Raw genomic sequence first — 16,720 nt, 5'->3', positions numbered from 1 at the left:
TTCCATATAATTAGAACAATTTTTAAAAAGTTACTCAATAAACTCTTTGTTTGCACCAAATGTCATTAGGTAGATTATAATTCTTATCGCATACCAGCAATGCTGCAACGTTTTTCAGACAAATTATTTGTTATGCTTGTAACATTACAAGATCTTTCCCCGAAAAGAAGCTATAAACAATGCAGTGTCATCCAAAACTTGATCCTGCTTTACCTGAAGTCTAGGACTATAATCATGTTTTATGGTACACAGTCAAGATACTGATGTGCATATACAATAAATGTATATTTTTATTTTCTTACCATCCACATGGAGCAGAATTTATATTTCTTCTTTTTAAGCAGACAGCTTTAGGAACTGACATCCCAATCCTCAGCTGATAACAACCAGTCAAAAACAAAACCAAGGATTGTTACTTCAATAAATTACGCACTACCCATTCAAACCAGCTTTGAACTGTAAATGTAAAATACACATAATGTGCCTGTATATATATATATATATATACACACATATATATATTTTATACATACATTATATATGCAAGGAACTCCAGCATGATTTCAATTCCATCTGAAAGAGGGACAACGGAAACTGATATAGCGGGAGGAGAGAATTTATTCATGGCCCAAAAAGATAAATATGTCTTTTAGAAATCTGCTTCTTAACATGGTGAAATGGAAGAGCAAGGAAACTGAAATGGAGGCAATGACTGAACCCTGGAAACAGCACCAGGAGCACCTCTTGCTGGGGGCTGACTGGAACCACGCCGGCGAGAAGCCCCCTTTCTGCCAGCACTACACAGAAGAGTGCAATGTAACGTGGGAGTCCAGCCAGATCTTGCACACCCACAATGCTCCCAATTTCTAGCAATAACTGATTTATTTTTTTCAAAGCTCAATTCCAGTGCACAAGACTCTTCATTTTCATAAACAAACAATCAGTGAGGTTTCCTATTTGCAGAAAAATGTTTGATGCTATGAACCCTAAAGGCTTATGAACCAGCAAGAAGAAGACCCTAAGTGTTATTAATCATCTTTGAGCCATTATAATGATTTTTTTGATTCTGACTCATGGCTTTCCAAACTTGAGTGTTTCCCATTGCAAAGTTGAAAGATAGCCCAGCATTCAGAAATATGCTTTTCTACATGGGACCTCATTTTAATATCCTGCAGTCTACTTCAGCCTATAAGGCAATGGTAATTCTTTTCAGCACACAACAATTTCTCGCGTGCCTTTCAATACTTTTCGGTCTTATTTTGGCTGCCAATCTGAGACACCAGTGCTTCAAAAAGAGTTTTTGCCTCTTGTGAAAATCACCAGATACCACACACGTACTGTACTTACTACTAACGTCAAAGTCATACACAACTGCCATTTTATCATAGACTGGTTACTTTTGAATATCTGTGCATAACTATAAAAGAAGGTATTTCTAATCCAGCAGTGGGATTGCCATCCTTACTGAGACCACGGATTTGAATATCCCTGTTGAGTACAAAATGCAAAAACAGACAAAATGCAGCTATAAAGCAATGTAAGCCCTTAAGCAATAATAAAACACAAAGAAAAGTACTTGAGACGTTACCCCTCATTTCTTGCAAAGTAAGCTCATATTTAAGTTCAGATGGACCAGGTTAACAATCACTATTTTTAATGTTAAAATGCCCTGGGGAAGTTATAAACTCACCAAATATGCTGTTAAACTTACTTTATATTGTGTGCAGCTGTATGGCTTCATACCAGTGACCAAACTTCCTAAATGGGCCAGTGAAGTAAAAGACGGTCTCCCTTCCCCCCTCACACCCTCCCCCCGTAACAGTGACTTACTTGTCACGGGAATTTAATTTATTTTTGTAGTATGTCAGGCTACTATTCACTTCTGATTTTCCTTACCTCTCTTACCCTACGTTTTCGCATCTGTCAAGATCAGGCCGAAGAAACAGATACGGAAGGAGAAGAATTAAATATGAATGACACTTGCTGCCTTAGAGCAGTCATTGCTATTACACATAAAAGTCAGATTCCAATTTATTTTGAATTACACTTTATGTACTACTCAGTATGGATTTTATATTCATGTTAGAAGCCTCTTTCTAGATCTACCCGGCATAATCAATTCCACTCAGCTAATTATCAGGGTTACCCCACATTTTGCATCTCTCCATTTCCCCCTTCCCCCAAATTCCACCCTATAAGCCTGCAACATTCATTTCTTGCAGTAAATGTATTTCCCTGCAAACATTTCTGTAGCCTGTATTGGAGGTCTTAGAGGAGGAGGTCTGGCTTGCGGATTTAGATTTTGTGAACTTAACAAGGAGGCCGTTATGAAATGGAGCTTTGGCACGCCATGGCTCATTGGCAGTGATTAATTGACCGACATAGTTTCACATGATCCATTCTGACATCTAGACACAGACCTCACCTAGGAAATCGCAAGTGGATATTGATACTGCATCACAAAGCTCAGCATCACGAACTCTTTAAGGCTATTTTAAGCTCTGGTGGCAGAAATGGCTTCTCCTGAAGCCTCAGCTAGGATAAATGGGTGTCAATTAAATAATTACTTTAAAATAGATTTCCAGCTGGATACTAAAAAATAAATCTGCGTAGTCAGAACAATAAGGAAAAATTGTGTCAGGCTGAAATGTCTCTAAGAAAATCAGGCTCTTCAGTAAAATAAAAGACTAAGTAGAAACTAGCAAGACAGCTGCTATCAACGGTGCAGCAAAGGGAAAATGCTCTCCCCATTATGGTTTGAAATTTTTTATTTCCTTTGCCCAGTAACAAAACATAATTGTCTATATATTTTTGTTCAGAATTCGTATATTTCCGAAGCTCTCAAGACACATCCAAAGCACAAAGACAAATACAGTCAACTAGCTTCTACACAGGTTCAAAAGAAGTGCTTTTTAGACCACTGGTCAACTGTTATACTTCAGTTTAAGCATATAAGAAACGTTTTATTTTGCTACACTATTCTATGGCCATTTCTCATTATAAAGAGATAGCTGTCTTATTCAAGAAGAACCCTGATTAAAACCAGATGTTTCTTTAAAAAAAAGCCAACAAGTTTAAATACATTATTAGTGCTTTAACTTGATTGGATTAGAAGTCTATAAAAATCTTCCCGTAATATATACATATTTGTTATAAAAATAATTCCCTAGATTTCTGGTACAAGGTCCATCAGCTGCCCTGCTCCTTTGGGTACCAAATCTGCTCCACAGCAACGTTGTTGGCAGAGAAGTGAAGGAGCTGGGCAACGTCAAGTCACAACACAGCATCCTGTCATTAAGTACAGTGTTGTACCATGACATCGGAGGAAATGAAGGAGCGATAAAATAAAAGGTGGCAAAACAGTGCAACTCTTCCAAGTTTGCCTTGTTTTCCAAGTGAAAACTAGCAGTAGGAAAAGCTACCATCACGTTCAGTGCCAAGAGCTGTTCGTCAGCCTGGGGGTTGAGGTAGGACTTCCACTCCAATTAGCAAACAGGTACTAGTGCACAGGGGATACGTCCCAGATCCATGCTGACTTGATTAGCAGTATACAGGTAAAAAAGGAGAATAACATTTGTATTAGGATTAACATGGAACAGTTTGTTTAGCTCAGGGCTGCTAGCAATGCAAAATGCAACGTTTCGTGTGCTGAGACTTATATTGTAAGCCTTCCATGATGGCTCTGTGAAATATTTATTTAGTATCGTTTATTTATTTTTAAGGTTAGCAAAGCTTACACAGTGACAAACATACCACAGATCTCAGATATTATTGAGAAGGACTTCTGGCAAGACTGATCATCATCCTTTGCCCTGGGTTTCAACTGACTTGGCATTGCTGGAGATGGAATCCTTCATTCCCACTTACACACTGTTCAGTGCTGTAGTCATACAAAAATATATTCCTATGGTCCAGAAACCATTTCAGCTTACAGTTTTTGCTTAATAAAAGTCTACACATAGAGGAGATTAAAAAAAAAAAAAAAAAAAAAACTTGAAGAAACTTTTTTCTTTAGAATACCTTTTCTTTTAAACAGCAATATTTCATGGAAATGTATCTGTTTCAGTGAAAATATTCAGGCTGGAATTTGTAGTGGGTGTGAGAAAGAGTTCAGCATCAAAATGAACACAAGTCCCAAAGCTCCTCTCCCCTCCCTTGAAATGAGATTGTTGCTCTCTGACTAGCCTTGACTCTGGTGGAGTTCTAATGGGATAATTGCACATTTGGAAAGCTAAAAGCACAGAAACCAGTCCATTAAATTAGATTTAAACTGTCTCTCAGAAGAAAAGATGTGGCTATCCCAAGCTCTAGTCACTATTTCCATGAATCAAAACCAAAAATCCCTACACCACACAAAAATGATGCAAATTCTCATTGTTTCAAACTAGAAACCAATAAGGAAAGTAAAGATGAAAGCAGGCTCTTACTCAGCCATGCCTTACCCACAAATGAATGATGTCTATCACAGAAAGTCTCAATCCATAAGCAGGCATTGAGGTCAGTGGAGTGGGAGCTTATGGAGCATAGATTGAGGCAAAAAACAAAGTTGAGAAGTCTGTTCTAAGGAGAATATTACAAGCGCTGCTTCTAATCAACTTTGCAAAGCCAAAAATAATTTGTGTAGTTTGATGACACATACTGTTTCTCAGATAAAATGTCTTCATGTCGTCTGTTGCTGTTGGAACTTTAAAATATTCAGAAACCAAACTGTGATCAAAAGACATTGGACAAAATTTAAACATGAAGCGCAATATTCCCTAGACACTGAAATCCCTACTAGGGCTACTGTGCAGGCACACAAACACATGAGAACTCTGTAACGTGCCCAGGCTTTAGCTCAACAACAAAATCATTTATGGAAATTTTTGCCTGTTGTAAATAGCTCTTGCATGTTGCAACTTGTTATAATTTGGGGATTTTGCTGGCTATCCCCCAACTTATTCAGGCAGAGGGTGAAAAGCAGCATGCAGAAAGTGACGAGGTCCTTTAGAAAGTAACAGGCATTTTTTCCATTTTCCAATGAGTAACAACTAAGTAGTCTTACTTTGTCAGCACTGAACGTAGTGAACAGTAATGAATAACCTAGGCTGGTTTTAGTTTGACCGATACTGCCCTCCTCAATCTCCCTGGTGTTACACCACCCCTGCACATTGCTACTAAGAATGACAAAGGAAGATGTTACTGAGGACCATGGTGGGGATGGATCCCACCATCTCCACAATAAAAGTAACCCCCGAATCCAACCTATACATGGTAAACTAACAGGCGTCCAGGGTGTGAATGAATCAACTGAGTCTCTAGTACAAGTGGTTGGTTTGGCTGAAGATGTATTCCCTACATTTGGCCAGGGAAGTGGCAGGCTCATTTCGCCATATACAGAGAGGCACACAAACACAGCAAAGGTCAGTATATTTTTCCAAGCTGTCTTCCTCTGCCTACCTGTTCCTAGAGGTAGGATTTTTCCATAGGGGATAAAAATGTAGTTACATTTGGAAAGTTTAAACCTATTTCACCTTAGGCAATGTGCAGCAGAAAATTTTCAATATACAGCCTAAAGTTTCCAACTGATTTCAACAGGAGCTGCGTCAGGACTTCACAGAATAACTGAGGAGGAAAAAGACAGTGATGACAAGATGAAAGACAAATCTTAAGAAATATTCACTCTCTGTAAGTCAAACCAGTGAAAACAGTGTTCCATTTGATGATTGAAAGTACATCCATTCATTGAACAAGCTCCACCTTACGTGACAGTATTGCTATGACTGTAATGTGTTAAGAGAGTGAAAAAAGAAATGTGTAGTTCAGTGGCTCCTTCACTATATCAAAAAGTAATAGGAAGAGATACAGCAAACAATTTCAGTATAGACTTTAGACATGCATAATGCATTTTAAAGCTTAGCTCATCTTAACCGTGAAATCACTTTCATAGAATCATAGACTGGTTTGGGCTGGAAGGGACCTTAAAGAGCATCTGGTTCCACCCCCCTGCCATGGGCAGGGACACCTCCCACCAGACCAGGCTGCCCAAAGCCCCATCCAACCTGGCCTTGAACACCTCCAGGGATGGGGCATCCACAGCTTCTCTGGGCAACCTATGCCAGTGCTTCACCCCCCTCTGAATAAAGAATTTTTTCCAAATGCCTAACCTAAATCTACCCTTTTTTACTTTCAAAGCCATTCCCCCTTGTCCGATCACTACACTCCCTGATAAGGAGTCCCTCTCCAGCTTTCCTGTAGGCCCCCTTGAGGTATTGGGAAGTCAGTATAAGGTCTTAAGTCCCAAGTTCACTTGGGACTTAGTAAACCTAATTTTAACTTACGATTAGCAGAGCTTGATCACTACTTCTGCTTGCATAACATTAGCCCCAAGCAAAGAAAAGTGAATCTGTTAATTGTGTATGTCTAATATGCTTTGAACAGAAAAATTGACTGGGATAGATTCTGATAGGGTGGCATTTGCCTATAGCAGAACACAGTGGCTGTGACATAAAATGATAGACTGATCTACAATTTGAATGCTTCTAAGTGGACAGGACTTTGCTAGAGAGACTAGTACACAACACTTAAACCAATACAATCTACACAAAAAAAGGCCTATTCCAGATTTTAAAATTCATCAATATAGTAGAGAACACATTCAAACACAGTTCTGCAAAATAATGAACTGTATCTAGACAGAGAATAATACAAAATACTCCTAGATGAACCAAATTAATGAATATAAATATCTATTCCTTGAAAAAGATAAACCACAACATAGTATTAACTTGACAGTGTGAATAACATAAAACCAAGGAATTACTACTTCACACAGTAGAAAGAAAAATGAGGAAACACTGATTTTAGACACTAAACTTAACAACTTCTAATTCTTATCTCTAAGTCTTGATAACCTTTGTTACCTTTATAGCTTTCAACTATGTGTACCTAAGACCTGGAAAATGAATTAGAGTGGCCCATTAGTCATTTTTTGGTCTCTGGATGTTAAATCATACTTTTGTTTATTCTACCCTTCACATGAAAACCCTCCGTTAGAAACGTACAGCCCAGTGTTTTACTCTTAACAGGGAAAATGAAAAAAAAGTGACAGGTAAAATTAAATGTTTCAGATGTTTTCTTTGGAAAGTTACATCTCAACTATTTTGTGGGGGAGGATAAATGAGGCGAGATCATTTTAACATACTACCTCAATAATATATGCAGAGTGCCTCAGGAAATGTAAAAACTGTTGGCCCTATAAATGAAAAATTAAGAGGAAGACAACTATTTATTTCATTAGTCATCTATATTTCTACTCAGAATTGTTGAATAACCTGAAGGCTCCAGCTGGCTAAAAATTCCTTGTGATCTCAGAAATCAAGCATACTTAACCCAGCTTTTAAGATAGCGTTCACTTTATTTTTCCCTCAAGTCACAGTTGTATAAGTTTTCTGGAATTTTAGAACACATTAAGGTACAGCTGAATTGCCATTATTTTGATTTGCAAAAATGCATAGTAGTAGCCTTATGGGCTAGAAAAATGTATTCCCCACCCCTGCTTTCAGCGTCCTGCCATTTCTAGCATAATATTCTCAAGAGAAATTCTGGAAAGCAATCTCTGTTTTTTCTCAAGTTCTAATAATTTCTCATTTCCCCCTCCCATTTTTTTGTACACTTATCACTGTAAAACATAGTGTCTTATGTGCGTGCATCCCCTATTAAAACTTGCTGGGCTCCTTCACAGGACAAGCTGCAACTGCAACCTCTCCTCGCATAAATGGTTACCGTGATTTGCAAACACCTTCAACATCTGTTCATGTTCTTTAATTTGTCACTTTCTTTATGAAATTACTGGTCAAAATACAGTTCACCTTTACTAAATGTCAAAGAAACAGGCTGTGATAACTGTTTTTGCAATCAGGAATTTCAAATGGTCATTGCAGGCATTTTGTTTTTAAGGAGATATATTTAGGTCTGAAAACACAGACCAAATGTTGCCATGTCTCTCTGATTTTTCTGGTCGTACGAATATGTGAGTCAATAATGAAACCATCTGAATTAAGTCATATTTGGAGGAGTCCAACATTCTGATGAGTTCTCAAAAGGAAAAAAGATACCTTTCAGAGCTTTTAAAAACAGTAATAATGATAAAAAAAAATCCATTTGGAATAATCAAATCTTGTAAGAAAAATGTGCTCGACTTGGAACTCAAAAAACAAAGTGAAATCATATCACCACGCTGAATGAGCTTTGTCCTTACATTTGTCTTTTACAGGTATGTTTATTCCAAAGCACTATTAAAAAAAATGGAATGAGTAAATGTTGATGTTTACAACCCATACTCAGAATATTTTTCACAATTATAGAAAAAAAAATAAGACAGATCATAGTATACTTATTTGTGGCAGCAATCATTTAGATTTCCTTTTTAACTGCTGTATTGTTCACCACAGAGAGCCTCACGAAATCTTAATTGCGAGACATCGGACACATCCATACACAGCAAAATTCAGCACCAGATGTCTTGTATGAAAAAGGTTAACGGGGCTTCAGAGCAAAGAGGGAAAACAAACCTGATGTTGTATTATAAGCAGTAAACATAATACTCTGTAACACACTCAAAATAAATCATACAGATTTGCAGGATCTGGCCCTGCAAATCTCTATTTCTACTTCAGGCATTTTCACCCACAGTCCCACTGGAGTTATGAACCCTGTTTTTGAGCATAAAACAGTTCTCAGTAATGAGAACTATGGGATTGGGCGGCTGTTTTATTTAATACATATAAGTGGTGCTGTTTAAATGATAACAACAAACAAACTCTTCACTATACTTTTTTTTAGAATATCTAGTATGTACCAGATCTGAAGGTGTCTGCTTCTGAAAGCTCACTTACACTTCAACCTGGATACAACACACAACTGCAATAAGGAAGGAAAAACAAAAGGCAAAACATATATACATTATAATGCATTACACAATCACAACTATAAAAAATTAAAATGAGTGAAAGTCACAAAGCAGAACAAAAAACTGGTGATGATCTTATTATGAAAAAAGGGGAAGAGCAAATCTTAGGATTTTTAGCACCTCCTTTAAGATAAGAAGAGGACTTATAAACCAGAACCCCTGGACCCACTGATTTAATCAACTGGAAATTTCATCTCTACCTGCACTGTAATGTCTGTAAAAGAGATTCTTGTCAAGACCCAGGGAGAGAATCTCCTGTTGTTTTTCCAGCACGATACTAGACAAAGAGAACAGAGATACCTATACACTGGAAATTCAGATGATCTTTCTTTCACCCCTCTCTTCCCTCTCCCCCATTTTTTATTTTAAATGCGGTTATTCATATGCAGCATCTTTGTGTTCTAACATCATATTTTTGATCTGACTCTTTGGTACTAAATAACGTTTTTAGCTCCTACTTCAAAGATGTTCATATTAACTGTGCAGTATGGAGGAATTGGAAAGATCTGAAACATTTTGTATAAACTTTCAAAGCTTTGAAGCAATTTTTCTTTTAGGAACTTGAGATCAGCTATTGTACTCTTCACAGCTTTAATGCTAAGTGGTGATTTTAACAGACTTTTGAGATTGGTTGAGATTGTGGCTGCTACCTGAGTAACACCTACATTTGGGAATCAGGTTTTTAGATTTTAAAAATCTAATCAAATTGTGTCAGCACTTAATTGTTACTGTTATTAAAACACAGCCAATATTTTAGCTACAGTTTTGTGCACCTCCCTACCCTTTTACTCCATCTCTGTTTTTTTTTTTTTTTCTACTTCATCTATGTCTTCTTTGCATCTTTTCTTGCTTCTTTTTGGATTCTGTTACTCTCATACTGGTCAGCATTGGGAAAACTGACAGCGAAAGAATGAAAGTGTTGTGAATTGTACCTAAAAACACCTGGTAAAGGTTTATTTTATGGCATCAAATAAAAATGCTGAAAAATACCTGTCAAATGATATATTTTTTAAAAAAATACAGAAAACCAGAAGCTTGAAATACAGCTATGCAAAAAAAAAAAAAAAAAAAGAGGTGTAAATTTACAAGAAGCTAGGCAACGGTGATAAAAAGCAATTTTGCACAAGTTTAAAAAAAAAAAAAGAAAAAAGATTAAATGACATTAAAAAATATCCAAGCCTTCATTTGATTATCTTTAATCTAATTATAAAAAGGAGCTGCTTAGTTCCCTGCAAAACAAGGAGACCTTAGATAGTTTAAGCAGAAAAAACAGAGGCTAGAGAAGCAAAAATAGTGCTAAATTAAAGCACTTGGAGGCCAAGGGCTTTGAACCTGGGTTTAAGCAGTCATTCCAACCTTGTGAGGCAGGGGCTACAGAAGTTTGGGCTGGTGCTAACAGAGCCTCCATTGTTTCCCCCGGCAGCGAGAAAAATGCTGCTTTATATCTCCTCACACCACAGGCCCTGCGCTGAGGAGGAGAAGGAGTCCGAGGGTGTGCTCCCCATTGAAAAGCCATTTTTCCGCTATAAACTACCCCGTGCTCCAGTCCCGGCTCGCCGGCTGCGCTAACGGGATGTTATGATGGAGCATAATTTATAACTGGAAATTTCTGATTTATGTGGGATTTGGGGCGTTCGCGTGGCCTCCCTCCCGGCCTCCCTCCCGCCTTCGCTCAGGCCTGGGCACCGCGAGGTGAAACCTCTCTGCCGGCGGAGCCGACGGATCCACCGCGTTAGCGGGTAAACACTGCGCAGTTGAAAGTGCAGTTATTACACACCTGTTTAATATGTTTATTCAGTAATTAAAGATTAATGCTTATTCCAGACCAGATAAATACGTACTGTACACATGCACGCATTCTGGGAGGAACAAAGATTTTACTGTAGCGGGCTACCTAAGAGTACTGAAACGTACAGTTTTAAGAAGCCTCAGCCACATCACATTTAGGCTTTGCTATAAATAACATTACACACATTTGTAAAAGATGCTAGCAGTAGGTCAGTAGGAAGAATTACTGAAGATAATTTAGAGCCAGGTCACTTGTATGGCCTATAATTAATGTCTGTTGGCAGAGACAGCTATGGTCCATCGCTATTCTATAGTAGGCACACGTGATGACGCTTGCATGATTTAGACTTGCTGAACCTGTAATAAAATGTATTAGGCTGGAGTGCACCATGGTGTTTATATATATACACTTTATGTATATACACCTTTGTACATATAACTACACAAAAATATTATTTGTATGTTTATACACACAAAAATTATATATATAGGTACACGTATATACACACAAATAAATGAAGAACTCTTTATAGCTGAAATTTTCCTTATGCAAAAATATACACAAAATAAAAAGGCCAGACCCACTGCAATAATAAGAGGCTAAAAAGAAGCCCTAGTCAAGAAAATCGAGACAGACCGTCTTTTCCTTAACATCTGTCCAGTTTAAAAATATGTTTGACCAGGTTAATAAATAGCTTAATGAATTTGGGCTAACTTTTTTTTTTTTTTTTTAATGTATAAGGAAGCTCTGCTTGCATTCTGTTACACTTCAAATGAAGCTCTACCGGTACCTCCTGTAAGGTTCTTTTAAAAGATGTTTTCCTGCCTGTCAACTTGTGGCACACTGTACCATGGAGGTTGGAAGCAACATCTTTACAGCCATAATGAGCCATAGGAATAGCTGAATCATGTCTGTCTACCGAATTCACACCAATTATGCTAATTATATAATTTCATTTATTTGAAGTAATCAAATACAATTCAATTAACTTTGCTTCATATAAGGTTCATAGTTTTATAATCAGAAGCATCTGAACAGTAAAAGACTTTTTTAATTGCGTCATTTGGGATGTTACAGTGCTCAACCAAACCTAGAAAGCTGGTAAACCAGTAGGATTGCCGTGCTGGAACTAAACCGCTGCTAAGGAGCACACCCTTAGATGTGTTTTAGGAGGTTTTATTATTTGTAGCTCCAAATCAGAACAGCAGCTAACAATGTTCTTAAGTTTAAATCAATAGCCCGTATGCAAGACTGAAAACATATGCTTCAGTGAACCAAATCATCAGCCTATTTAACCCATGCTCGGAGGCAGGCTCTTTTGCATTGGTAGCACTCCCAGTCTCTTTAAAGAAGGAGGCTTCAGCCAGTACTGTTTTTTTTTTTGTTGTTGTTGTTGTTTTTTTGAAGCTGCTACCTGCTGCATGGCTTGACCTTGCTCCTGATTTAGTAAGGGCAAAAAGCTCCATAAACCCTGCATGGGATGAAGAGCAATCTCCAGCAATGTGCTCTCAGCCCACTCACCACCTAGCAGAACAGGAAAGGACCAGGACAAATCACATGTAGCAAAGATCTTCAAAGCTTGTTTCTTAATTATTTTTGGATATAATTGCTGGTGCTGAACACCCTACAGTGACTCTCACAGAAGCAGTATACATCTTGCACTGTCTAGCACTTTCCAGATGGCACATTAAACTACTCAGAGGACAGCATGTGTGAGTACTCATGTTCAAAAAGAACAGGTTTGCTAAAGGATTACTGTAAATTCCTAATCTGACTCCTGTGTGCAACAGTACACAGTCACAAACCAGTCCTGGCCGCTTGCTCAGAGAAACAGGAGAATTGTTCTTGTTTTTAAGACAATGGAGCCCACCTTGCAGTGGCATGCACTTTGTATACACGTGAAGTACATATGCATTTGTAGCAGAGTGTGTGCAATTGAGCGTAGTGGTCCTTCTCAGGGCCATAATTATATATGTAAGAATTAAAAAACACTAAATCAAAGCCACAAAATTGTAAATTAAAATGCAAGTAGCAGAATTACTTCCTATTTCAAATTTTGAGAAGAGCAAACATCATTCCATCCCTTCCACAATGCAGTGAGCAGAAAAGGAGGCAAGCAGAAAGGAATTGCACATCACAATAGTCCTGACCCACTTTTGGCTTTCACAGTGCCCTCAGAACTGCAGAGAACATCAGAAACTGGATCCAAGGAAAAGGTGCTGCAGATCAAAGCCTCAAATCAGTGTTACAGTGCACAGAATCACAGATTAAGACAGAAGGGAACCTACTGAGGTCATCTGGTCCAAAATCCTGTTCAAAGCAGAACAGCTTCAAAGTCAATCCAATGTCCTGATTGAATAACTAATCTAGAATAATCCAGCTATTCAAATGTTCTGGTCATGCAGCAATGTGCATCTTTGCAGAAAGCACAACTGTAGAAGAGTAGTGTACTATGCATCCACTTAGAATAGCAGAGAAATGTAGTTTATTTTAGCAAAAAATGAAACTTGTTACCACTTTGTACAGTCTTTTTCAACTAAAGGGCAAAAGTGAAGCATTATTGTTATTCTTCAATGAAGTAAACTGCTAGTCTGTATTATCACTGTAATAAAGATTTTCTTCATATAAATATCTTCCACAGAATTAGAGGAAGGATCTTGTTGTTTTTCCTTTACCTGTGCCTCTCACACTAATAGGACTGTGAAGAAAAAAAAAGCCTAAATAAAGAATGAGTTCTAGTGAGCTTATCACTACAGAACATCATACTATTAGGTGTGGATTAGAGGCAGACGTAAACAGGACAAGCACATGCAAAGATCTCCTGAGATCTTGAATTTTGCATACACTCAGGTGCAATATCTGAGCTTTTCTTATTGAGCAAGATCTCTAATTTTAATTCTTCTGCCTGAAAGCCATTTTATTTTAGCAAATAGTGTAGCAAATTAAACTTTTAGGTATTTTGTTGAAGACATACAGATGAAATCTACACACGTGTGTGTTGAGGTAGGATATATGACTGGCAACCAGCGTCAAATTTATAAGCTTTGTGTAAGCACAAAAAATTCAGCTGTAGAATATGTAGTTCAGAACTGAAACATTATTTAGTATTAATTGAGTGCCATAAACATGCCTCTACCTATCAAACTACTGAGGTTTCATAAAAAGGGGACACAGCACAGAAGGACACTCAAATCGACCCTGTGCTAAATTCCCTAAGAATGCACTTGGTGCTGTTTCCCAGGTCAGAGAGCAGGAAGGGACTAACCTAGTCCTGTTAAGCTAACAAATATGACAGAACTCATTAAAGCAAATGCAGACCTCTGGATTAATAGGTATACTCCTCTTCTCCACCCTGGGCAAATGCCTCCTATCTCGCCTCATCTGCAGTCAGCTCCACTGGATTAAGTACAATCCTGAGGTTTAAACGGAGAAATCACTCTTCACACAAGAGAGGTAATTTGAACAGGCACTTAATTACTGCAGCCATCCAAACTGTAGTGAGGTAAGAGTGCAGTCCTGAGGGGTGGGAGAACCACCAAAAAAAAAAAGAAAGCCAAACTTATGAACAAGTCAAGTCCATAGCAGCTGGGAGCTGTTTGTGACTTCTCTGTTTCACTCCTTTAGACTTTCTGGCATTTTTATTGCCTGTTATCCCAGTGATAATATGTAAGCATGCAGATATATTAAACTGAGGGGTGGGGGTGGGGGAGTAAGAGCCACATAAAAAGCAGCAGATTGAAGTAACTGATACACATCAGTCATTTTCTAATAAACTAGAAGGTTTTAGAAGTTAGTAAATAAGCTACTAATATAATATTTCTGGAAAGCCTAAAGGGAAGGTTAATATTTGTAAGAGCAAGCATTCAGAGAAATCAGTGCTTTAAGCTTTTCTAGCCCACCCTGGTCATTTGAAAAAGTGAATATATATTATGCTTTTTTGTTTGTTTGTGGGTTCTCCCCTCCCTTTTCTTCCCTTTTTCCTCTCATTTTTGTGCTCTCAGGATTCGCTCGATAACCCTGAGTATGCCAGCAGCTCTCCCCTCTCTTTTTTTCCACATGGCAACTGGGATTTTCATGAAATCGCTCAACTCCAGTGCTAACGCTTTAAGAAAAACAAGGAAAGCGCACACGCTCCTAACTAATGAGAATAATAACGAAACCTGGAAATGTTAGGGTTTGGTTAAAATGTCTCTCATTTAGAGCCAGATGTTGCCGTAGATCTCACAGAAGTCTATGGAAGAAGGATGGAAAGATTTTTGTCAAAATTACAGAATTTGGACATAGTGCTTTGCAGATATGAACGAGCTAGAATATTAACTATGGTTATATTTGTTTACTTGCTCAACTAATGAAATTATGGAAAATTCTTTCACAAACATAAACAAGTTTGGAATGCTTGAAAGTGGGCTTCTTGCCAAACTAAAAGAAGATAAAATGAAAGCAAAGCCTGAAATAAACCCAGGCCACATAGGAAGAAATTCTGATCTCAGTGACTTCAGGGGCCCTAGCATTTCACTCCTATATAATGAGTCTGTCTATTAACGATGTGAAGAAACATATTTTCATTATTCTGTTCACTGCAAAATTAAAAATGCAGCCTCAATTTCTTTGCTCGAGTGGAGATGGTTAGAAGTGTCTTTACTGAGAAGAAGGCATGAATATATATCTCTTATTCAAGCTTTGTAAGTTCCCAAGGAAAAAAACATGAGTAAGGCTGTCACTGGAAAAGACTAACCCATTAGTTGTCATCAGGGCTGCTTGGAGCCTTATCTCAAAATAGCATCATGCACTCAAAGCCCTGAAAAATTAGATAAAATCCTGGCCTAGCAGAAAGGATCCCACAGAAAATTCTCAGATTAATTCTCCAAGGCCTTGCGCATCAAAACAAACAAAACACCTTTCCCAGTTTTCCATGGGAAAGAGATAAAAGGCAAAGAGAAATAGCCAGCAGCTCTGTGGGCTCAGAGGCTCCCTGGGAATGCCAAAGACAGAGGTGCAAGTCCCTAGAGGCTCCAACCTACCTCTACATATGTAGCACAAACATCACCTCATTAATTAAGCCTGAGGATGGTAAACATTGGCCCCTTTTACACATTGACCACCATTCCTTATCCTTGCCAAAACTGATAGACACAATCCATCACCAACTTGCCCTCTTTTGATGAAACAACACATCTGAGTAACTTCTCACCAAACCGGTCAGAAAACACCTACACGGTGGGAGAGGCAAAAGGATATTAAAAAAAAAAAAAAAAAAAAAAAAAAAAAGCTGTAAGCAAGCCCCTAGCTTGGAGATCTTTTGCTGGTGGCCTTTGAGAAATTAGACTTTCAGAAAGACCTGTGGGACCACTGAGCTGCTCAGCAGGGACAGCTGGAGGGGACTCTTCTCCCATGTGGAACAACTGCAAGTGGGCTCTGCTGAATCAACATGACGGAAAACAAAGTGACTGCCAAACTGGGAACCAGTTTAACAGCACGAGCATCTCAAAGTTCAAGAGGAATGCAATAGCAGGGGTCACTGCAGGAACAGGCTTGTAAGGAACTGGTAAGGTTTACTAAACACCACTCATCACTCCTCTTTTGGCACAATGGTGGGAAAAAAAGGTTTTATAGCCCAGTGATCCAGTCTACACCAGGAGTCAAGTGTGCATGACAAGTCCCGTCGCTTGGGAAGAAATCACCCTTTAGCTGTGAGAGAAACCACATTTGCTTCTTGGGCAAAATTTTAGGGACTCTCCTCCCACATAGAAGCCAGGCAAAACTCCTGTTTAACTGAAGATGCCAAGAGCACATTAATGCACACATCACTGCTCTACCACATTCTTTCTAAGGGCATCTCTAGCATTACGTGTGCACAATTGCTTGCAATAGTACCATGTTTGCGCTCACAAATTAAGCAGCACGGCTCCCAGCAGGCATGGGTATGGAGCAAGCGACCAGGACCAAGGCTGATGCTCAGAAAAAAAAACATCTAGATAAGC

The 16,720-nt window shown here is 38.4% G+C and overlaps 1 protein-coding gene and 1 long non-coding RNA gene across 3 annotated transcripts in view; both read right to left on the bottom strand.

The window, feature by feature from the left end:
- The window catches only part of LOC125184296 (uncharacterized), a 33,966-nt gene extending 24,756 nt beyond the window's left edge, over positions 1 to 9,210 (bottom strand). Inside the window, exon 1 of the long non-coding RNA XR_007168080.2 lies at positions 303 to 9,210. This is a non-coding gene — a long non-coding RNA (uncharacterized lncRNA). The remainder of the gene's footprint in view (positions 1 to 302) is intronic.
- Positions 1 to 16,720, bottom strand: part of GMDS (GDP-mannose 4,6-dehydratase) — a 411,524-nt gene that overhangs the window by 168,268 nt on the left and 226,536 nt on the right. The gene's annotated exons all lie outside the window — the stretch shown is intronic.

This window comes from Anser cygnoides, chromosome 2, assembly GCF_040182565.1.
Source record: "Anser cygnoides isolate HZ-2024a breed goose chromosome 2, Taihu_goose_T2T_genome, whole genome shotgun sequence".
NCBI classification, from domain to species: domain Eukaryota; kingdom Metazoa; phylum Chordata; class Aves; order Anseriformes; family Anatidae; genus Anser; species Anser cygnoides.
The sequence above is the reverse complement of the archived record's forward strand: the minus strand, read 5'-3'. Positions and strand labels throughout refer to the sequence as shown.